General features: G+C 36.7%; 1 protein-coding gene and 1 long non-coding RNA gene across 28 annotated transcripts in view; one reads left to right on the top strand and one right to left on the bottom strand.

Moving 5' to 3' along the window:
- ADGRL2 (adhesion G protein-coupled receptor L2) overlaps window positions 1–23,402 on the top strand; it is a 631,449-nt gene that overhangs the window by 229,580 nt on the left and 378,467 nt on the right. For all 27 annotated transcript variants that reach the window (XM_040470760.1, XM_040470770.1, XM_040470764.1 and 24 more), the window contains exon 4: window positions 18,771–18,878. The gene's annotated coding sequence lies outside the window, so the exon portion shown is untranslated. The remainder of the gene's footprint in view (window positions 1–18,770; window positions 18,879–23,402) is intronic.
- Window positions 1–23,402, bottom strand: part of LOC121027364 (uncharacterized) — a 50,954-nt gene that overhangs the window by 20,799 nt on the left and 6,753 nt on the right. The window contains exons 3-4 of the long non-coding RNA XR_005788683.1: window positions 20,068–20,119; window positions 8,745–8,977 (exon numbers count right to left, since the gene is read on the bottom strand). This is a non-coding gene — a long non-coding RNA (uncharacterized LOC121027364). The remainder of the gene's footprint in view (window positions 1–8,744; window positions 8,978–20,067; window positions 20,120–23,402) is intronic.

The following is a 23,402-nucleotide window of genomic DNA, read 5'->3' on the forward strand; positions in this document are numbered from 1 at the left end:
TGTTCTCTGCTTCAGATGCTTTTTCTTCAGATATTGCTTGGGATAATTTCCTTCTTTCTTCAAGTCTTTGCTCAAATGTCACTTTTTCAGTAAGACCTATGTACCCTCACCCTCCTATATAATATCACCTATGTCAACCCTACCCTTACCTTGCCTCCATACACACTTTCTTCCCTAACTCTACTTTTTCTTTTACCTTTGGCACATCTTTATTTATTATGTTTGTTACTTACTGTCTCTCTCCCTTCACCAAGCACCCCTCCCCCCATGAGAATGTAAGCCTAAAGAGGGAAGAGTTTTTTTGTTGATTTTATTCACTGATATAACCCAAGGAACTGGTGTACCTGACCCATAATAGGTGCCAAATAAATATTAGTTGCAAGATTTCTCATTTTTTAAAATCTTCTTCTCTCTTGTCATTGTTTTTTCTTTCTGTTGAAATCCAATAAAAATCTTCATTTTGCACCTGATATTACTTTGGTTATAGGATTTCCATGAGATAATTAACATTCTGTATCCTGGCCTAGTTCTAATATGAGCAAAGACCATACAGAGCTTAGAAGAGCAAGATTTTCTTTTGCTTTGCTTTGTTACGTTCAAACTTCATGCCTTTCTGGGAAAATCACAAAAGACAAAAAGTTTGCACCTATATAAAAATACTCCTGATTCAAATCTTTCTTGAAGAAGTTAAAATATACATTTTTTTCAATGCATAGTTTTTCTTTTTAAAAAAAATTTTTTTTAACGTTTATTTATTTTTGAGACAGGGAGAGACAGAGCATGAATGGGGGAGGGTCAGAGAGAGGGAGACAGAGTCTGAAACAGGCTCCGGGCTCTGAGCTGTCAGCACAGAGCCCGACGCGGGGCTTGAACTCACGGACCGCGAAATCATGACCTGAGCCGAAGTCGGCCGCTTAACCGACTGAGCCACCCAGGCGCCCCAAATGCATACTTTTTCAAGGTACAAGAACAAGTGCGTAAATGGCTTTCCGAAGAAACTAATCAACATTCACAATCATCAATATGTATTTCTGGTTGTAAAGTAAAGTACAATTTAACAAATAATGAGTAGAAGACAGGATAAACATGAGCAGAATACGGAAACTTTAGGAGGGGGTGTGGAAATAAGATATACAGTAATTTAAAATTTTTGAAGCTCTTAGGTAGTTAAGAAATATAACATAATTAGAAATACCAGTAACTTTTTCTGTATATACATTCTCAAGTGTGGGTAATATATCCACTCCACCCACACATAGTTTCATTAAAAGACTAGAAACAATTACACCCAGACTGTGTATGTTTAACATACTAAATAACTAACAAAGATTGAGAAACTAACTCTTTTTTCCTAATGCAAATGTTTCTCTATATCCTACTCTTAAATTTTTCTCATGCCCAATAAATGTAAGTACATTTTATCTGTTTCCACTTTGCCACAAATATTAAATTACACACTGTCAGCTGGAAAACGTAATTTTATATGAGAATTTGTTTATTTGCCATTTCCAAGTAGATATTTCTATTTAAGATTTTAGCAAATTTCATTTTTAATTTTTTTTTGTAAATTGTATGAGTTTGTCAGTTTTCTTGCTTATTTTTTAGATTTTATTTTTAAGTAATCTCTGCACCCAATGTGGGGCTCGAACTCACAATCCGAGTCATGTGCTCCACAAACTGAGCCAGCCAGGCACTCTGAGGTTTTCAGTTTAAAAAAAAAAATATTTCATACTAACATTCTGCGAATATTAGGAAATGTTTTTTATGCTTACTGCCTGTCTAGTAGATTGCTTAGAGACTTGTTTTTCTTATTTTGGGTTAATTGTTGTTTAATTGCTAAATCCAAGGGGTTAATGCCTAGAAATTTAAGTATTATAAAAGAAAATTTTATTTTTTTCATTAATATTATTTCTGTAATATTTCATACACACCTATAATTCTGGAAAGCATTTCATTCATTATTCATCTATTCATATTCAACAAATAATTCTATATTCCCTTTTACCAAAGCAAAGCTTGACTTTTTGACTTTGATTTGTGGAAGTTCATTGTTAGGTAGATGCCACATTGTGTGGGGTGCTGTGATATGTTGTATTTAGCTGTCAATACCTATAAACATTGCTCAATATGACCTGTGAATGTTAAGCTGTTTACACTGGTGCCTGCAATTATCTCTTCAGAAATGTGACAGAAGAAATGGGTTCATGTCACCCATAGGATTTGAGAAGCATCTAGTGAAAATCATTGTAGCTTGGCTTCTATTTTAAGACATTACCTGCCAGTTATTATCATGCACTTACATTATTTCTGTGTCGTGCAAAATATTTTAGAATGGTTTTTATTGTTATTCCTTGACAGTTTCCTGATGTTTAGGACACTATGATTTCCATTTTTAGTGGGAGTTTTTTGAGTACCTAGGTTCCTCCTATCCAAAGGAATGGCTTATGTTTGTTCATTGGTATTTACAAAAATGGCATTGATGGTCCTTTCCATAGGAATAAGAATATTAGGAATGCAAAACCAAATGAGTAGATGCAGTTAATGTATTTAAATTCAAATTAAGGAATAATTGTCATAAAATAGGTAATACTTTCTGGGTGCCTACTAGATGCTAAATATTTTTGTTTTGTTTTCATGATCTTGCTTAAAGAAGCACCTACGAAGTAGATAGTATAGTTTTACAAATGAGGAAAAGGAGGATCAGAGATAGTAAATAACTTCCCTAGTGTCTTAGAGTAGTAAATGGCAAATCCAGACACAGCCCAGATGTTTCTAATCCCAAAGCAATGATTTTATCCACTATGCAGTTTTCACTTACTGACATCAAATCCGTTTCCAAAATTAATTCTCGATAGTGGGAAGGGCATTGTGTACCTAAAGGGTAGGAAAGCAATTCTGTTCATGTGTTAGTTATGTATTGCTGTGTAACAAATTACTTCCCAAACCTAGCAGTGTAAGGCAACAAATACTGTGGGCCAGGAATGGGACATAGCTTAACTGGATCCTCTGGATCAGGTCCTCAGAAGACTGCAGTCAAAGTGATCACCAGAGCTGCAGTCACCTCAAGATTCGACAAGAGGCTCCCTCAAATGGTTGGTGACAAGATTCAGTTCCTCATGTGTTGTTGGACTAGAAGCCTCAGTATCTCACTAGTTGTTTGCTGGTGCCTCCCTCGGTTCCTTGCCACATAGGCTCTCCCATAAGGCAGCCTGGAGAATGGCAGCTGGCTTCCATCAAGATGAGCAAGCAAAAAAGCAACAGAGAGTGGGCAAAACCAAAGTCACCTCTTTGTAAACTAATCTCAGAAGTGACACATAAGAAGCAAGTCACTAGGTACCTCCTCATACTCCAGGGGAGGGGATTTTACATGAATACTAGGAGGAGGGCATCACCGGGAGCCATCTTAGAAGTGGCCCACCATACTCAAGTGTTCTCAGAGGAGTACTAAGGGCTCAGTTGACTCTGGTCTACATCCCAGCTCTAGCAAAACCTCTGCAGTGAACTTCCTTCAGTAGCCTCCACCCTAATTCACACAGAACTTAACATTATGCAGATTGAAGCATAGTTAACTCCAGCATAGTGTAGGAAAGAGTGTAGGTCTGCCCAGGAGTCCCCTAGACCAAAATTCTCTTTTTTTTTCTTTCCAGAAGTAAATATTCATTTAAAATATCAGAAAAGTAGGGGCGGCTGGGTGGCTCAGTGGGTTGAGCATCTGACTTCGGCTCAGGTCATGATCTCATGGTTTGTGGGTTTGAGCCCTGCATTGGGTTCTGTGCCGACAGCTCAGAGCCTGGAGCCTGCTTCAGATTCTGTATCTCCTTCTCTCTCTCTCTCTCTCTCTGCCCCTCTCCCACTCAGTCTCTCTCACTCTCAAAAATAAATAAACGTTAACAACAAAAAAAAAAATATCAGAAAAGTAAAATGGTAAATATAAGTAACCATTTTTGTGGTACATTATAATGAGAAGAAGGCAGTTTCTGGGATCTTCTGTGCATGTTTAAAGATACATCTCTAGAATGCCAGCTGTTTGAACACAGGCAACTCCCTGTCTATGACAGCCTCAGTTTCCTGACTGCGGTTCAAGGACATACTAACTCTCACAGTGCTGCTACAAAGATTAAATAAGATGATCTGTATGAGAGCATTTTGTTAACTGGAAAGCACAACATCTAAATACAAATTTTCTCAGTACTCCCCTTAGCTCTAGAACAGGACAGATTGTTAAGAACAGCTGCTTAGCATACTATTTAACTGTCTTATTAGAGCAATAAATATCTTTGGAATATGGATAATAAATGGACTGTGTTTTTATCACATTCAAAGTAGCATCAGTAGCTACATTTGCTGTTGATTTACTAAAATGAAAAAAAAAAAAAAAAGATTTCCAGATTTTTTTTTTCACTTTAGAACTCGCGTGCCTGACCACATTGCAGATTTCAAGGCAATGCATAAGCTTTCCACAGTGTGGAAACAATCTAGCAGCAGGCACTTCCTTCAGCCCTTTTCTTCATTCTCCACTGCCCCCCAAGTTACAATGTTCCCGTTGTGTGTGTCTTTGACTTGAGAGAAAACATTTTCCCATTTCATGTAAGAACTACATGGAGTTTAGGGCCCTGATGGATCAGAAGAGTACATTAGCCTTTCTTCTTTAGTGGCCCAGATTGAAATCTCATCTAATGTTTTCCCATTAGAAATGAGATGGCAAGATATTTTCTGGGAAGTGATTTAGGTATACTAAAACAATCTATAAGGATCTATTGATTAGAAGTAAACTTGACTCAAACTTGATTTGTGTGCAGTGAAGCACCTTGGGAGGTGATGTGATTGACAGTGCAGAATAGATTGGGGCTGGAATAGTTAAGATACTGCAGCCCTTTGTGGGGTACACGACAGAGCTTATCTGTAGATAACAAAAATTGAGAAAGAAAAATAAGGAATTTAGAGTACTGAGACACAGCATACTCTCTGAATTTGGTTGCATATATAAATCCAAAGAAATAAACAAACGAAGAAAGGATTTTGCATACAGAGTTATACAAGAAAGGAAATTCTGGGGTATTTCAATGAACTTTAAAAAATATTCCTACTCCCACAAATATGTATTGGTTGCTATTAGGTTATTCCTAGCTAGTTTTGGTCAATCAGAGTTTTTAAATAACTTGCCAGCAGATCATAATGTCATTACCCATTTAAGTGAAATCAAATACACAAAAAACTTGAAGCTGAATGCCCTGCCCATAATCTTGCAATACATCACTGTAGAAACTAAAAACAAAAGATGAAATGATGATTTAAAAATTTCACAACTAGAGTAATAAGGATAAGGGGCACCTGGGTGGCTCAGTCGGTTAAGTGTCTGACTTCAGCTCAGGTCATGATCTCACGGCTTGTGAGTTCAAGCCCCACGTTGGGCTCTGTGCTGACAGCTCAGAGCCTGGAGCCTCTTCAGATTCTATGTCTTTCTCTCTCTATCTGCCTGTACCCCGCTCACACTCTGTCTCTCTCACTCTCAAAAATAAATAAACGTTAATAAAAAAATAAAGTAATAAGGATCAAAGGTATATTAACATAAGTCAAACCCCAACCCATTATAAAAATGCAGGAGTCTGTTGAAACTTTCATATTTATTCTTTCCTTTCACTCAACAAATTTACTTGAACTCAAGACATCATGCAAATGACATTTTAAATAATTATGATATTAGGTATCTCCAGGCATATTTTGCCTGAGATAAATATTTTACCTCTTCATATAAGTAGGAAATTAAGATCTGATAGCATTGTATGTATTCTGAAGATAATTCTTGTAAATCGTTTGAAGAAATTTTATTTATTTTTTTAATTTCTTTTTTTTAAATGTTTGTTTTTATTTTTGAAAGACAGAGCACAAGCGGGGGAGGGGCAGAGAGAGAGGGAGACACAAAATCCAAAGCAGGCTCCAAGCTCTGAGCTGTCATAACAGAGCCCAACGTGGGGCTTGAACCCATGAGCTGTGAGATCATGACCCGAGCTGAAGTCGGACGCTTAACTGACTGAGCCACCCAGGGGCCCCTATTTGAGGAAATTTTAAACTAACGATAATATTGAACAAGAAAGAACCCCAGTTGTATTAATAAATAATACATTGAAAACAATTAAATATAAATTTTATCTGAGCAGTGCAACTTTTCATAGAAAGCAGTTAAATCTCATGGTGTCTGAATATGCAAAATACTACAAAGAGCAGACATTCTCTAGCAAATTTAAGTCTATGGTATTTAAAAACAACCAAAGGTTGATCTTTTTAGACGTTATCAATGTAGGAATAAGAGTGGCCAAAGCTACAAACTAAGATCATCAATTGTTGTGGAGTCAGCTGTTCTTCTTGAAAATCTGACCATAAGCCATCGAATCCTGCGCTGCCCAGGGTGGCAGCCACCAGTAACATGTGGCTATTTAAATTTAAACAAATTAGTACAAGTAAAATTAAAAATCCAGCACCTCTGTTGTATTAATGGCATTTCAAGCGTGCAACAGCCAAGTGCGGCAGCTACAGTGAAGACCCCACAGGTATAGTACATTTCCCCATCGCGCAAAGTTCGGTTGGACACACCGAATTCTATTTCCCATTTGCCATGTCCCTATATCTAGTCTGTGATGTGGGTAGAATCAGAAAAATATGAGGAGCACTTGATATTCTGTCCCAAATGCTAATAATCAGATAGCATATCTCTTCCTCTTTAAAAGTTAATGAACACAAAACACTTCATGGCCCAAGGTGTTCCATTAAACTATGAAAGTTGTAACAAAATGAGGGTTGGAAATACATATCGGGGTCAATGAAGCACTAAAATATGCTTATCAAGTCTCCATTTGTCCTCTGTGTTTGGCAAGAAGTTAATGGAAAAGGGCATATTTGTTAAAATACATTTTACACTAATGAAACAATATTATCAAAGGAAGTTCTTAATGTGTATAAAGATTAGAATATCACTGAAAAAAAAAATACCTGAAAGCGTGGAATGGACTTCGCTTTACTGGGGAAAACAGAAGATTTTTCCTCCTCATATTCCAATATTTTTGCTCTTGCAAGACATAAACTGAATGTTTTTAAATGTTCAAGTCATCAATAATGAGATGAAGTCATAGTATTTTTTTTGTATTTGAGCAGTTGCTCTCTGAGGATCTCAAAAGTAATACATTGCCTGGCTATAAACATTTAAAAATAAAGTCAGCACGCCCAATTTTTTCTTAGTTTTTGCTGTTGGTTGTGGTGTTACGTGAAATACAATGGTTTCACCAAGGAAATCAAGAATTCTGAAACCTCAGATTTAATCATTAATATGATGACTTATATAGAAGGCAGACTTTTTCTAAGAGAAATATAGCAGTGTTTCTCACTGTTAGAAAAAAAGGAACAGCTGAAGCAATGACTTTTCTTCATGTAATGTATTGCTAGAAACGGGGATCCTTGTCTGTGAACTTTCTTGACCTTAGCCTGTTTGGTTTTTTGTTTTTTTGTTTTTTTTTTTTTTTTTTTTTTTTTGCTAAAGTCATTAAAATGATTAGAACCTCAAGGAGGGTTACAGTGTTATATTCTTTTTCTCTTTTTAACTTACTCTGAACTGAATCAACCAGCTTTAAATCCTGCATACACCCTATTAATCCCATCTAACTCTTCTGTCTGTCTGGATGAGTTTCTTCAACAGATTCCTTGAACATGCGTTAAAAAACATAAATCACTGGATTAAACTTGTAGGGAATGATGAAAGCTGAATTCGTGTATATACATGTGGTGGGACAAATGGACCCTTTTATTATTTAACCTGAATGAAAGCAATAAATTTGAAACAGGTTTAACTGATGATATTGGTAATCCACAACAGATTTCATAAGTGTTTTTGAATGAACATCGGTTTTGTTCAATAATCCCTTGGATTAAAGAAGGGTTAGATAACTCAAGCAACCTGCAAAGCATCATAGTATTTGGCTATTTATCTTTTATTTTTTACCAAAAACCAATATGTGTAGTTTAGGCTTTAGCAAATCAGGCCAAAAATTACATTTGTCATTTTGTTTTTGAAAACGTGTGGCTGGGGTTAGGCTATATAGTTTTACCTGTTTTCTTGGGTAGCAGCGTGTTCTTCACCTTCTATTATTTTTATATGAAATATTATGCAGTACTAATATATGTCTTGTTTTCCAATATATTGACAATAGCCTTTTCTCTTAATTACTTGCTCTACTGACCCCCCACATTCAATTGAGGTATTCTAAGTTGTATGAATTCTAGTACATGGGATAAAAGGCCTTCAAAATTCTACTATGTATTCACTTAGTTGCCAAAAAACAAAAGACGTTTGAAGAATCTTTAGGTGGATAGTTGGAGTCCATTCTGACAATAATGAAAAGAAAATAACTGCTAACACTTATGCAACAGTCACTAACATTTATGTAACAATCTTTTCACTCATTACTTCCTTGAATTCTTCACAACAATTCTGTGAAATGTGGGCAATAATATTCCCATTTTTCTAGACGAGAAGACTAAGTACTAGAGTTAATAATCTGCCCAAAGTCATGCATCTTAGCAAGTGGTAGATCCAGGTGTCAAACACAAGTTGTGTGACATCAGAGCCCACGTTCTCTTACATCATATTAGTTATCTATTGCTGTATAATGAATTACCCAAAAATTAGTGGCTTTAAAACAGTAAACGTTTATTATCTCATAGTTCTGAGGGTCAGGAATTCAAGACTGACTCACCTGAGTGGTTCCAGCTCCAGGTCTCTTAGGAGGTTGTGGTGGAGATGTCAGCAGGAGCTGCCATCATCAAAAGGTTTTACTGCAACTTGAGGGTGTGCTTCTAAGATGGCTCACTCACTGGATGTTCATGGATTGCCTCCGTTCCTCATCAGCTGTTGGCAGATAGCTCGGTTCCTTGTCATATGGACTTTCCTGGGAGCTACTTGAGTGTCCCCTAGACATAATAGCTGGTTCTTTCAGAACAAGACAGAAATCACAATGCCTTTTATGACCCAGACTCAGAAGTCACACTCCATAATTTCCACAATGTCCTATTGATTATACAAGTCAGCCCTATTCTGTGTAGGATGGGAACACAAGAAAATGGATATCAGGAAATAGATCAGCTTGGAGCCTGCCTACAATCTATACTCATGTATAATACTTCCAGAGACAAGCCCTATAATCCCAGCATAGAATGTAAAAACTTAGACATAAAATTTAGACATTCCAGCTTTTCATGTCTATACTTAATACTGAACGAAAGAACAGCAGTCATAGACAATATGTAAGTAAGTGTAGCTGTGTTCCAATAAGACTTTACTTATAAACATGCTTGATAGGACATATTTGGCCCACAGGACATAGTTTACCAACCATTGGTCAACACCATTCTTGAAGTAGACTTTTGAATGGTTACTTCTTTGATTGAAGGTAACTAAAAGGACTTTAAATTTTATGCGACAGAATCATATTAAGTGGTTTGTCCTGGCCCATAAAATATTGTACAATTTCAGGCAAATTGGCATTGTCGAGATAGAAAAGGTGAACCGCTGTAAAAACAGAACAAAATAGATAAGACAAACAATTTCCACATGAAATCATTGCTCTAAAAATATCAAGTCATTCTAGAGTATAAACTGACTTGGGGGGGGTGATGAAATTTTGAAAATTCTTAATTCTGGTGATATCTGTCTGATGAATATTTCATATTTTTGTCTGACTTTGAATTGTCTAGACTATACACTGTGCCCAGCATAGAATAGGCACTCAGTAAATATTTGTTGAATGAATTAAACATCTTATGTCTTTTACCCCTTCTGTACCACACACGCCTCACCCCCAGGCCTTCACTGCCTTTTCTTGTCTCTTCAGTAAGTTTCTGAGAGCACATTGTGATATATGATGTTCAGCATTAGTTTGCTTTTAAGAATTCATTCAACAAAAAGTAAAGGGCAGGTAAGAAATGGCTATTGGAATATAATTGAAGATATAAAGACTTAAAAACAAATTGGAAAATTATAGAACAGAATGAACATTGACTTCAAACAGACCGGCTAACAGGAGCAATGAAGCATCAGACAATAGAGTAATTGGTGAGGAATTTATTGGCCTCTGACAAAGCTATTAAAGACCAGGGAAATTTAGTTATTCTTTTACTTCTATTCTTTTTACTTTGAGGCCCAAATTATTGTTTTAAAACCCACATTCTACTATGGTTATATCTATAACTTAAAAAGATGTCTACTACAGTGTTCATTTATTTATTCAAACAAATATGTATTGAATACGTACCCTGTACCAAGCACTACGCAAGTTCTTAGAGATACAATGGAAAACAAAACATGGGTCCTGCCCTAATATGGTTAGAGGCTGAATACAGAAAAGTAAACAGGCATGGTAAGAACAATGACATAAGGTATAAGGTTCATATCCACCTTAATGAATTGCACATTAAACACATGTATTCAACTTTAATATTCTAGTCCCAAAGTCAATACTAACCCTGTAATTCAGCTAGTTTTACTCTTCAAAACAAAAGCAACGACAACGAAGCAATACGATTCCTGGAATGCACTACTTTATAATGGTGTTCCAGAAAGTGCAAACCATTAAGTGTTTTAAGGAGAAAAAAAGTTTCATAGCCAATTTGTTTTTGTAAAATGCTGGATTCAACATAAATGGGTCGCCCCCTGCCCCTGCACTGCAGGAATTCTCAGTGCCTATAATAGGGCAATAAGCATTGTGACCCACTCAGAGAGCAAATATGGTTTAGTGTCTTGAAATGTATTTGATGAGGGCATGCTTTTTTTAAGGAAGCATCGCTTAGTATCCAGCATGGCATTAACGTTTTTTAGAACATAGTTTGAGAAACACTACCACATACCATTTCACATGTCTTAATCCAATCACATTTATTACATTCTTGGAGAGCTAATTCCTTAAGAGAAAATATTAAATGAATACTTTTGTTAGGTAACCGAGTGTTTTTGCAAATCTCTCTAATTTTGCATCTTTCAGATCCAGAATTTGGGTGCTTCGCTCTTTTTAAAAGAAATATTTGCTCATGGTCCCATTAAAGACTATCAATTTTGCTAATCCTCAGCTAATTATGCAACAGTATTCAAGGGAGTCCCTGTAGGTAGGAGGCATTTGTGCTCTCAGCCTGCAGAGGACAGCCAAAAGATGAGCAGATTAAGCCAACCAATGGTAGCACTCAACTGTGTCCCCATCTTAAGTCCCCTTTTTCCTTCCTTTCTTCCAGCTTTCTCTCTCCTTCTTACTTTGTCTCTTTTCTGTCTTTTCCTACTCTGTTCTTTTTCTTTGTTTTGTTTTACTCACTTGCCTTACCAAGGACAGGTCCATCTATGGCCACCAAAGGTTTAAATTTAACCCTATGATGGCCATCACAGCAACAATAGTTCAACAGTAGTTTATAATTCATATGTGGCAAAGCAAGTAGTGAAGTAGGCAGCTCATTCATAGCAACGGAAGGGATAAAAATGCTGTCATTATCAGCACAAACTGATATCTGGCTTCCCAATCTCCTCTCTACGGCTCTATTGGTACTACCTCTATCTTGCACAAAGTCGTTTTGGAAGATAAGACTGCCCCATCTTCATGTATGTGTGTGGAGGGTCGGGAACTTCTTCTCAGATAGGATTTGACTTATATAGCATTTGCCTCCAAATCTGGCCCTGGATATTTGAGTTGTTCCTATTTTAAGGTGCTCTCTCAAGAATTTATTTTGAACAATAAATCATTGTTTGGAGAGGACACATCGTTGTAAAAATAACTCAAATAAAAATCATTTTTGAATTGTTAGGGAAGCCTTTAACTAAATTGGTAAAAATAGAAGACAAAGAAAGCTAATGCAGACAATACTTATTTCTGGGGAGTCTTGCTTCATAACTGCAAGCGTTAGACAATGTAAACAAACCTTTATTCAGATTACTTTAAAAGGCAATATAACAAGTTATTATAAAATGGAGATCAAATGGATACCTACAAAATGAATTTTTGAAAAAGTCATAAACACTTTTAAAAGAAGCCTATGGGAATCCCTACAGGCTTAAGTAGGAAAATCATCTAACATGCAGTGAATACTTCTAGAAGGGGGGTCAGGGGGCATGAAAATCAAAATAGTTTGAGCTAAAGAATGAAGGAAAATCTGAGATTGGTAACTGACCAAAGGAAGCACCTGCTTTCCGGAAATTAAAATCATGTATTAGGCAGCTCTGACTTAATTGCCAAATGGGGTGAAGCCCAGTCTCTAATGTAAAAGGGTCCCAAATTATAATTGGGCATCATGGATTAAAATTCAATACCTGAAAATTTCCTCAGAAATGAATAGGCAACTGGGACAGACTGCAGAGCCCAGTACAATATGCTTCCCGCAGCTGACACTGGCAGGTCACTTTATCTGGCACCAAATAAAGTTCCCAAGTGGTCTTTAAGGGCATTCAGCTGCCGAGTGCTTATTTCATTCATCCCTTATTGTGCTGCCAGTAGCAGATCCAAAGAAGTAGCATGAATCAGCTCGGTGGATGGAATTTTCTCAGGCTGAGTGATGAGGATGCAACTGCACGAACCCCACTGCTTCTAGTGGGGCCTCTGCTAGCAGTGGTAGCCGAATGACAATGGCTTTCACACAACGCGGTTCCTTCAACAGGAAATTCGAGGGAAGGCAGGATAAACGAACGCTAGGATACTTCCAAACATGTACTTGGTGAGAATTCAAAAAAAAAAGTTTTAATGAGAAACATGATTTTTTGTGTGTGATTATCGTATAACCTAGAAAACCGGGAAACAAGACGGTGATCCCCCTTCGCGTGCACCTCCAGACACACAGTAGGGGCTGGCCCTTAACAATTCCTGCATTAAGAATAAAACTATGGCATTATGTTCAAAGGTCTTTTTAGTTGCTTCTTTTTAAGGTGCCTGGAGGAATAAAAGTCAATCCATTCAATATCTTTATTTTTCTATGTGCTCATTTCAGAGCATATACTCAATATTGGAGTGTGTTTCCTTGTTTCTGTCAATTCTAGTAGAATTTTCTAATCATAAAATAATATTTCGTGTCTTCTCCCATGCCGGTTTAAGACCTGCAGGAGCTACAGCAATTCCTCTGAGGTCATGAACCTGTCTGATGAACTACAGATGAATGTAAAATATTCTTCCAAGCTTAACAGGCCTTATCAATGTGCAATTCCAGCGCTCGTTTTTTATTTAAATTCATGGAAAGGTTAAAAGGCAGTAGTTTTTATTATTGTTTTGCCTTTGGTTTAGGACAAATTCTGCATGTATCTACAACAGAAACAGTGTGCTAATTATTTCATATAAATCACTGTTAGCAGCAGTATCTAATAGTGCTACCATTACTGAATATTAAGAGTCTTACATTTCCATTAGAATTAGGACCAAGGGCTAATTATTTTAGTTAAAGCTAAATTTGATCTAAACGGGAAGCATATTTGGCATTCAGTCTAGAAACCCAGGGCTGTTATAAAAAGATTGGTTGTGAATGCAGAGAGTAGAAAAATGTATACAGAGCTTTGGTTCTCCATTCTTAGGAGAATAGTAGAGTTACCGTGGGATCATTAACATAAGTATAGTAATATAATTAATATAAGATGTTCTGTTCTTCTGTTTACGCTCAAATTTCAGGGTATAAAATGAATTAATTTTCCCAAATAAATGTGTGCAAGTATCTAAATGCCTCTCTAAGTTGAATTTCTTTTGAATTTTTATTATGGAAAATTCCAAAATTTACACGAAAGTGAGCAGAATAGTATAACAAACCCCCATGTACTCACTGTCCAAATTCTACGATTATCAGCATATTATGTCTCTTGTTTCATCTGTACCCCAACCCTTCCCTCACCACATTTTCCTCCTGAGCAGACTAGGTGTACAAGACAAATGGTGTGAGATGCTACAATTGGTAGAACTTATTTTTAAAACTGATGCCTTCTCAGTTCCGACCATTTTACTTACAATGTACTTTTTTCCCCAATTTACCCAGGGAAAGAGCGGTGTACTATATCCACAACGTGAAATGATGGATGAGGTGGATATTTAGTGAAATCATGCCTCAAACATGAGAAATTCAGTGATCTGGGTTTTCATTTTCTATAAATTTTCAAGGGAGTTGATACGATGCTCTTTTTCACCAGTGGAATCTCTAGCCTTTTAAATTCTACCGCTTCTCGAAACCTCCCAGCCTTTCCTTATTTCTCTCCTTATTTATTTTTGCCTCTCTATAAATCATAGATAATAATAGTTCCCACATCATAGCTTGTTAGATTTTAATGACAGCCTCCAAGGACAGGTGTCAGCTAAATGAAACATATAATTAAAATTTGTGCTATTCTAAAATTGGGTTACTTGGCAATACTCCAATCAGAGACTAACCCCATTCAGATGATAGGCATGTAGTACTCATCCGGGTTACAGAATGTGTGCAGATTCCATCCAGGCCGGTCTTTGCTAGGGGCCAAAAATATGATGGAATGCTTAGCCCGGCACACCCACGTTGCAGGTGTTTCTACCTGGTGCCCGAATAAGTGTTCTATACCTCGGGACTTTGGCAACCAGTACTCTTGTTTGTGATTAACTCAAAACTTTGTGTGAAGCCTATATGTTTTACCAGGCAGTTAATTTAGGTATAGGGATGTATGTAATATGGATACATAAGTGATCGTCATACTTACGCAATAGGTATGGTATTATAGAGTTCTCTAGTCTCCAGGTACTTCCTCACTAAGAGATAGAGAGGCATGGTCTTGGTCTCAGTCTCAGTCCTGCACATACACACCATCTTGTTGGATCCTGTCCTTGTCCTTTCAAGCATGGTTATCATTTCCCTACAAGGAATATCTTCTGAAGTATGCTACCTTGCGAAGCTCCTAGACACTTGTGGCATTCACTCAAAAGCAAGCTCTCTGACTTTATTACTGTCCCTGTTAATTTTGCTCAGGCAACTCTTCAGCCTTTCATTGATCTCTATATCTTTGGGTTTGCTATTTTTGCCCTGTACACGCTGCCAAGGGAGCAAACCATACTCTCTACTGAGTTGGAGAAGTCATAATCTTTTCACCTGCAGCCCTCAACTATTGACACCCTGCATGAATTTGTGCCATTCTCTTGGCCCCGCTAACCACTGAGATGCATTCCCTCCTCCTCTTGGATTCCTGGGTCTTCAACCTGTTTGCTACACACGGTCCTCTGACAAGGGTCTCCTTAGCCTATACAGCATCTCAGGCATTATGACTTTACTGACAAGTCTCTGTAGTCTCACCATGCATGCTCCTTGGGAATACACTTGACTGGCAGACACATCAACCAGACTCAGCTCTGTTTTCTAGTTGAGTCTTGAGTCTCGAAGTCTCTGGCCTGCCTTAACTCTTAAGCCTGGGCCTCTGCAAATTAGCAGCCAGACTCGGAGAAGTTCTTTTCCCCAACCAGGTGTCACTTGCAGGATTATCCTGTTAGGAAATTAGTCCCTTCTCTATGCTTATGTATGCAGTTTCCCATTTCAAATCTTTCCCTTCTCCCATAGCTCCAGGCACAGGGGGAAAAAAATTCAAGTTTCTACTACTCAACCAGAAACACCTTTATTTTTGAATTATTTAAATGTTCCATCTTTTCTGCCTCCCTATGTGTGGGTTTCATTCTAACAAATGCACTATAGAAAGATCTAGATGTCTATTTTATTTGATTTTCTTTTGAATACATCTGGGTTTTTTTTTTAAATCAGTAAGAAAAGGCACAAACCATGAGGAAGGCATTCAGGGTAGATTAATTGCTTATCAAGTTTTCATTCTCTCCTCAAACTATATTGAACCACTTGTTTTACATGAATTCCAAAGGCTGGCACTAGCTTTTACTTCAGGAAATAAATGACACACGGTGTTATATTTTAAGGACCATTAAAACCTTGAAATTGCACAGTGACTTAAAAAACAACAAGTTATTTAGCCTGGATAGCTTCGTAATGGTTATACAATGGGGAAATTCATTGTTAAATGACCCTCCCACTCTAACTTCACATATAATGCTGGGCAGGAAGAGGAGGGAGAAAGGCCACTAGCATCCGGGTACAAAGGGTATAATGTAAAGGGTGCAGGAACATTATGGATCTGCGTGCTAAGTAGATCGGTGGGAATGCCCCAAAGTCTTCCTCGGAATCTGGTGCTTGTTGACCCATGGTTGGTGATCAGAAACTATTTTTGCCCAGATTAATGAGGCTAGGTCGTTGCTGTTGTTTGTCATAAATCCAAAGCTCTATATTCTGTTACAGAATGTGTTCTTATCTATATGTTAATATGTTTGAGATAAGCAGCAGGAAGTAGCTATAATATTGTTAATGAAACTATTCTAATATATGATTTTGGAATTAGAGTAAGTGCCATTTGAATCCGATGCTTCTATTGTCTAATTTATCACCTTTCTAACCTTTTATTTTACACCTTCATCCAGAACATCTATGAAAGCAGTGAAACCCAGCTACCATATTAAAGGCTGAATATGCCGCGTTCTAAAATAACAAGAATGATAACATTCGAGCAAAATCACAAACCACCACCACCAATAAACAAAACCAACCCCCCCCCATTTTTATGATGAAAACCAAACTGCATTTGGGTCTATAAAGAAGCAATAATTGCTTAACTAACCAAAGTGATACAGTTCATTATTTTCTATTGCACGTTTATGTAGCTTTACCCCCTGAAGCACATACAATTCTGTTTTTTTAAATATGATTTACATATGGCACTTGAGGAGAGATGTTTTAGAAAACCATAAAGTTTTCTTCCTTGTAAAAGCAATGTCCTTTCCTGTTAATGCCAAGGATGCTTTTCCCCAAGCTCAAGACAGTGTAGCCACTAATGAGGAAAACACTGCAAGTACCTCAGTTGAATGTTTTCCTTTGTTTATCTACAGGGAGTTCATTCTGCCATGGGAAGAATCCCTTAGTATCAATGAGTCTGAAAGTGCTCAAATACTGCCAAAAGGGAAGTTGCAAAGCTTTGTGTACCTGCGGTTTAAATTAATCCAAAGCGATGGAAAAGGAACGCTATCATCCCAGAGAACATCCTTCACATCGTTTCCATTGTCTCCATTTATAAAATACCTTCCTATCTGTGTCGGTCCCGTTTGCGGTTCTAAAGTCACTGGTTGGCAATATTAGGAGATGTGCTCCTAACTGACAAACTCTGTTACTGGCACTTGCCACTTATTAAAGGAATATGATGATTTGGGGCCTGTTTGGGGTTTCCAGAGTAGTTTCAGAGACTGGCAATCAGTCCTTGAAAAACATTCTATGCCCAATAATAATGAGCACCTTCAGATGGATTTTTTTTAAAAGGTGGCATTAATTCAGAATATAAATTAAGAGAATACGTTTGATGGTGAAAAAGTACAAACCTACCCACACATTTTGGTTTCATGTATAAAATATAAATAGCAAATGAACTCTCTCTTGTGTCCTCAGAGAGAGCTGCAGCTTTTTTTTCCTTCTGAAGGGTGTTCAAAATATGCTATTTTAAACATAATAATCCATAAATAAAACACAGAGCTTGCCAAAATAATTTTTTACCCATATATATAGGGCCTTTAGACACTGTTCTGAACCCTGATTTTCTCCTGAGATACAATTTAAGAGCTTAAAAATGTCTTTAAAAGACTTCCTATGAAATATGCAGGGTTTTTTTAAATTTGTGTTTCTATATGGCCAAATTGCTCTGTTGTGATAAATACTGTATGTAAAATTACCAGATTTCCTGGCATTCCATTTTTACAGGGGATACTGCATCATTAAGCATTGAAAGAATATAATATAACTATTGAAACTGCTTAACATATTTTGTAACCATAAATTATTATCCAAAAATATTTTTCAAGTAGATAAAAAGAGTTGTCAATTCTGCATAGTGAATGCCTCATAAGGGGCTCGTTTGTGGTTGAAAACTGAATAAAAGCAGTAAATTAAGACCAGACTTAACCATAGAGAAGCTGTAATCCATTGCAGATTTCCTTGGTGAATGAAGTATTGTTATGTGGATTTATCCTCCCTGCTTGTACAGTTAACCAGTCACATCTGGGGCCATAGTGCTGTCTGTGCTCACGGACAACTTGGTTTCACTAACCCCAAGGAGGGAAGCCCACTCTGGTTTGCCTCGTATCGATGAGTGCAAAAGAAACTTCACGATCATTTCACACGGGAGCCGCCTGTGAACAGGCGGATAGGATATTGAACCGCACCATTGTTAAGGATGAGAGGGGTATCACAAAATGAGCAGGCACTTGAGAAACAGCAAGTGACTCCCGGCGTCCAGGTTTCTAACGGAAGGGTGTTAGCAGAGGGGGCCGGGACAAAGCCAAGTGAAAAGGTGGGTGTGAAAAAAAAGACGGTGCGTCTGGGCTTTCTGAATGCAGTCAGAGCTGAGAACTGATGGAAATATGGTATACATTAAAGAAGCATCACTCATCATAAATATTCAATTTCAAGAATTTAAATAGTTTACAGACATAGAAGCCCTTGATGATTATTTTATCCAGCATTGTTGATTTTCCTCTGTTGTCTGTTGGCAGCCACCATAATTAATGAATAAGATCCTGGAAGCCCTGACAATGAGTCGGTTTAGTCTTCGGTCTGTGTATTTTTCTTTGTGATTACATGCCAATAACATAACTGATTTGCCTTCTCGTAAATTAAACTGGGGGGACCAAATAAGTCCTATTTCTGCTATTATTTTTTTTCAGAGCCCAATGTTTCCAAAGGACATTAACTTTGATTTCTCTGATGAAGGCTTGTGGCTGCGCCCCTCATGCTTTACGAAATACTACCAAGTCAGAGCCGAAAAGAAAACCGTAAGTGAATGTTATTTCAAGAACAGTTCTTTTTCATTATTTAGGAAAAATTTTCTCATACTTCTCTGTAATTCATCCCAATATGCTCACTTTGTAGGAAATGTGGGGAAAGAGGAGGGAGAGAGAATACACTTGTGAAAATGCCTTTTTATTCCACGGAGGGCTGATATTTAAAAATCGTAAGACTCCAACAGCTTTTTAAAACAGTATTTTTATAAATAAGGTCAGTTTTGCAAGAAAAAAAAGAGCTTATTTGTGAACATAAGTTACTACCTGTGCCTTACTATTCAGGTAAAATATAGGTAAATAAAGTATGGATATACTAGCTTGTTCGAGGATTCGAATCCTTCAGATAAAAAAAACTTTTTCTCAGATTTTTTTTTCAATATTGGAATATTGCTTTTCTTTTTAAGAGGGGAATATGTTTAGATTAATGAAACTGTTATCAGATTCAGCAGTTTTACAAAAGGATAAATAGGTGGTTTGCTCAAGGAAAGACCATTGGGACTTAAAGTGACATGGAACTCCTTGCATTAGTAAAGCAATCCCAGAAAACATCAACTCTTCTGAATATGTGATCTCTATTTAAGTAAAGAAAACCACAACTTGATTACACCCGTTACATCTTTACAAAAGTGCCTGTTTCTGAGGATAGCATAGTCTTAAAATCCCTAACACTGCAGGATATCTATCTATATCTATATCTATATCTATATCATCTATATCATCTGTACCATCCATAATACTTCTGAAGTTGCAAAGCTTTTCCTTCTAGTTAGTGAAAGGGGGTACTATGCTAGTTGTCTGTAAGTTTAGTTCAAATTGCCTGCAAAAATTGTATAAGTGCCTGAACCTAAAGACAATGTTTTAATCAAATACAACTACTTAAATCGCCCATCCCCTCCCTTCCCCAAACCCACACCCCTCCTAAGCTAAACAGAGAAAGCGTCAGTAGAACCTGTTATCAGCAGCCAATTACTCTTTGGTGCTTTGGAGTTATCTTTTCCAAAATGGTTGCAGATTGATCAAAATAACGATTTATTTGTATACTTTTCCATGGCTTCTGTGTACTGCAACAATTTAATAAAGTAATAGGACTTCTCCTTGAAAGAAAAGGTGCTCATTAGCGTTTGTAATACCATGTTGTGTGGCACGGTAAGTGTTGTGAAAAGGTTATGGATCTACTCACCGTAGCATCAAAAGTGTAAAGGTGATAGGCGAGATTCTCTTTGTTGCAAGTGCTGAGAAATAATCATTTAAAGGTCAGTTGCACTCAAGAAAAAAAAAAAAGAGAGAGAACATTTGTTTAATAAGTAACTCATTTTGGGATATGCTGCACTTTTAAAGGTTACAGAGTAGACCAATTTGCCAGTGATGTCAGCAAGAAGTACTATTAAAGTCATTGGTCCTATTAAAACAATCCTTCGTAAAATTCAGATTGCATGCCTTCTCACAGAGCCCAGCACACATCAAAAAAGTGCCTAAGCTATTTATCATGTGGTTTCAAGGAAACATTGCCTTCTGCACTTTACCTTAAGTACTCATCTCCTCTTAAAAGTAACAAAGAAGTATTAAGTGGGAAAATATGTTAGTACACACACACACACACACACACACACACACACACACCCCATTCCACACCTGACTCATTCTATTTTGCTTCATTCTTTCAGTTTTATTAATTTCTAAGAACATGCCTATATGCCATGGATTATAAGATTTCTCACTGTGTCCTATACCAATAACTGTCTTGCTAGAAACTCTTACATGAATGCAAAACTATTTCTATCCTTTCCTATTCTAAGAGCAACCTCCCTCCCTTACCCTTCCTTTGAAAAGACAAAGAGAATGGGGTTTGGCAATGAAATGGAATATTAATCTCATAAGCAGACAAAAGAGAAGTAACAATAATTATAATATGGGTAAAATTTGTTTAATACCAGTTTTTTTTTTAACAGCTGAACAAAGGTAGTGGTTTATTTAATATAGCTTTTGTACTATTAAAATCTTTGCCTTCAGGGAACTGATGCACAAGAAATAAAAGTTATTTTGTTGTTTTTATAGTTAGCATTTTCGAAGCAGTGTTTTAAACTGGCAATACTTTTCTCTAGAAGATCAGCTCTTGCCCTGAGATGAGTATATGAATAAAAAAAACTTCAAGAAAAAGCTCTGCAGAAAGCAATCCCTTTGAACACTTGATTGCTTTAGAATTACATTTACTTTTTTTACTCTTTACATAGGTTGCAAAGCTCTCTAGTTGTGACATTTTGTTGGTGGTAAACAATGAGCTCTTAGATTTTTATAAGAAGTTGATTTTTAACATATGCTAAATAAGAAATTTAATCACAGTTTAAAACAATATATTTTCATGCAAACTTCTAAGGTTCGTTATTCAGACTGAAGGAAACTAGAAAGCTTATAACACTTGCCCTATTGTAGAGTAAGAACTGTCTTTATGTACATAAGACATTGGCAATTAGAAGAAAATACGACACTCTTATTTCCAGCAACTTAGCTAAGAATCAAGTTATTCTCTTCATTTGCCTTGCTTTTCATTTGAAAGAGAGCAAAATCTATTTCCTGGGCAATTTTGCAGAGCAAAGATATTAATACTTTGGGGTTTAATTGTATCCTGTGTTTAAATACACTGTGGGTGAAACCCCAGACCTCTGCTTAATTGCTGTGAGAAAATAGCCTGATTTCTCTGAGATTAGGCACACGCTTATGTATACTTTGACCCAAGAGTGCCTCCTTCAGAATTAATCTTCTAAGGTAGAGGGATTTGCTTTTATATGTGCAGCAGGCCCATTCGTGACAAACGGGGCCTAATAAACTAACTTCACCCCCCAGACCCTGCTTTTGCTGTCAACGTTTTTCTTCATCTATTCATTTCACACATCTCTTGTCCGGTGGTTTATTAGCAAAACCCTGAACTGGGCGGGAGGAATAATTTTAGTGGTGTTTTTTAATTAGAGCTCTTTCAAATTTAAATCAAATACTTCAGAACTAAAATTGTAAAAACAAAAACAAAAACCTTTCATTTTTACCAATAAAACATAAAAGGTTCTAAAATAACTCCATTTAGGTAAATACCATAGCCCTGTGAAAAGGCAAACAATTCATATTTACTTAAAATTTTGTTCTGCAGCTGTATTTTGTTGGATTCGTCTAATGCATGAAAGCACTTTTTCTTTCCCATCAGCAACATCAGAATTGTTTTTGCAAGATGTAGCAGAATGTTCTGGTTTTTAAATATTTATATTAATCAAAGTTAGGGCTGTTTATATTTTTTGGCAATAGGGCTTTTCTTTAAAAGTGATGCACTTCCATTTAACTAAACAAAAGTGTTGAAACAGCCTGTCATATAAACTTCAACATAGTACAGTTGGTAATAGAAATTTTGAAGACAGGAAGAAAGGGGTGCTAGTTTCTAGGCTTCAGGTTAAACATGGATTAATAAAATGTGCAACACTGGTAATTTCCAAGATTTTCCTGAGGAAATGTCATTCACTGCCACTTATAAACTATAGAGTCACCTGGTTGAAAGGTTTGCATTCAAGTTTTTGCTCTGCTTTCTTGGGGCATTGGTCAGTCAAACCTAAAAACTGGCTAAAAAAAATGACAAACCACTAAAGCTTGGGGCTTACTAAATCATTCAATTCCTTAAAAAGCCTCCTTTATATTTTATATATTTCTAAACTCTTTTAGTAACGAACATTACTTCACATTACTTACCTGCAATCTTCTCTATTTGTGAGCAGAAATAGCTCAAATTGAAGCACTTTTTAGGTCAAATCCCCAACTATTGTTATTGCTATAAGGTTTGATTGGCTAATACAGAACCGTATGGTCTATCTAGACTCTTGTAAGGAAACAGAGTCTTTATTGAAGACATTTAAACAGCAAGCCAACCTTGATGAAACTCATTCATAATTATATATAACTCTCTTATAGTTTGGATGATCCCAAATATTCTGGAAGCTTAGTAAGACAGCTTTTAGTCGATGGGGATATTGTTGTTGTTTGTTATTTTCATTTAGTAGTTCAAATTATATTAATTCACTTCTGTGGAAAGGAATCCTAAACAGGAAGAATGGGACCAGAGCACACACTTAGTTCCTAACATAAAAGTTATAAATGCTTTTGTTTTCAGGGAATGGTACGCACCTATCAAACAAACAGGAAGTATTATTATGCATTGCAGGCAGAGAGGCTAAAGGTCTCCTGTTCGAACTTTTGGCCTTTCCAGAATCTTGATCCTGCATTATTGTGTTTAACTTGTAAGTCTTGACCAGTAGCTGACTCTGAGAAAACATTTCCTGACATCATTTTCACAGGTGACATGGGATTATTATGCTTGCCGTTTCATTTTGAGTTGAGAATGGAAAGTCCAAGAGTGGCTTCTGGTTAATACTTCATACATGGTCTTTTAATTACCAGCTCAGGCTAACTCACTCACTTGACCTCTAGCACTCCAACTTCATTTTCAAACATTGGTTAAAATAATCAGTACACACACACACA

Source organism: Herpailurus yagouaroundi, unplaced genomic scaffold (assembly GCF_014898765.1).
Source record: "Herpailurus yagouaroundi ecotype Mexico unplaced genomic scaffold, PumYag 77, whole genome shotgun sequence".
In the NCBI taxonomy this organism is placed as follows: domain Eukaryota; kingdom Metazoa; phylum Chordata; class Mammalia; order Carnivora; family Felidae; genus Herpailurus; species Herpailurus yagouaroundi.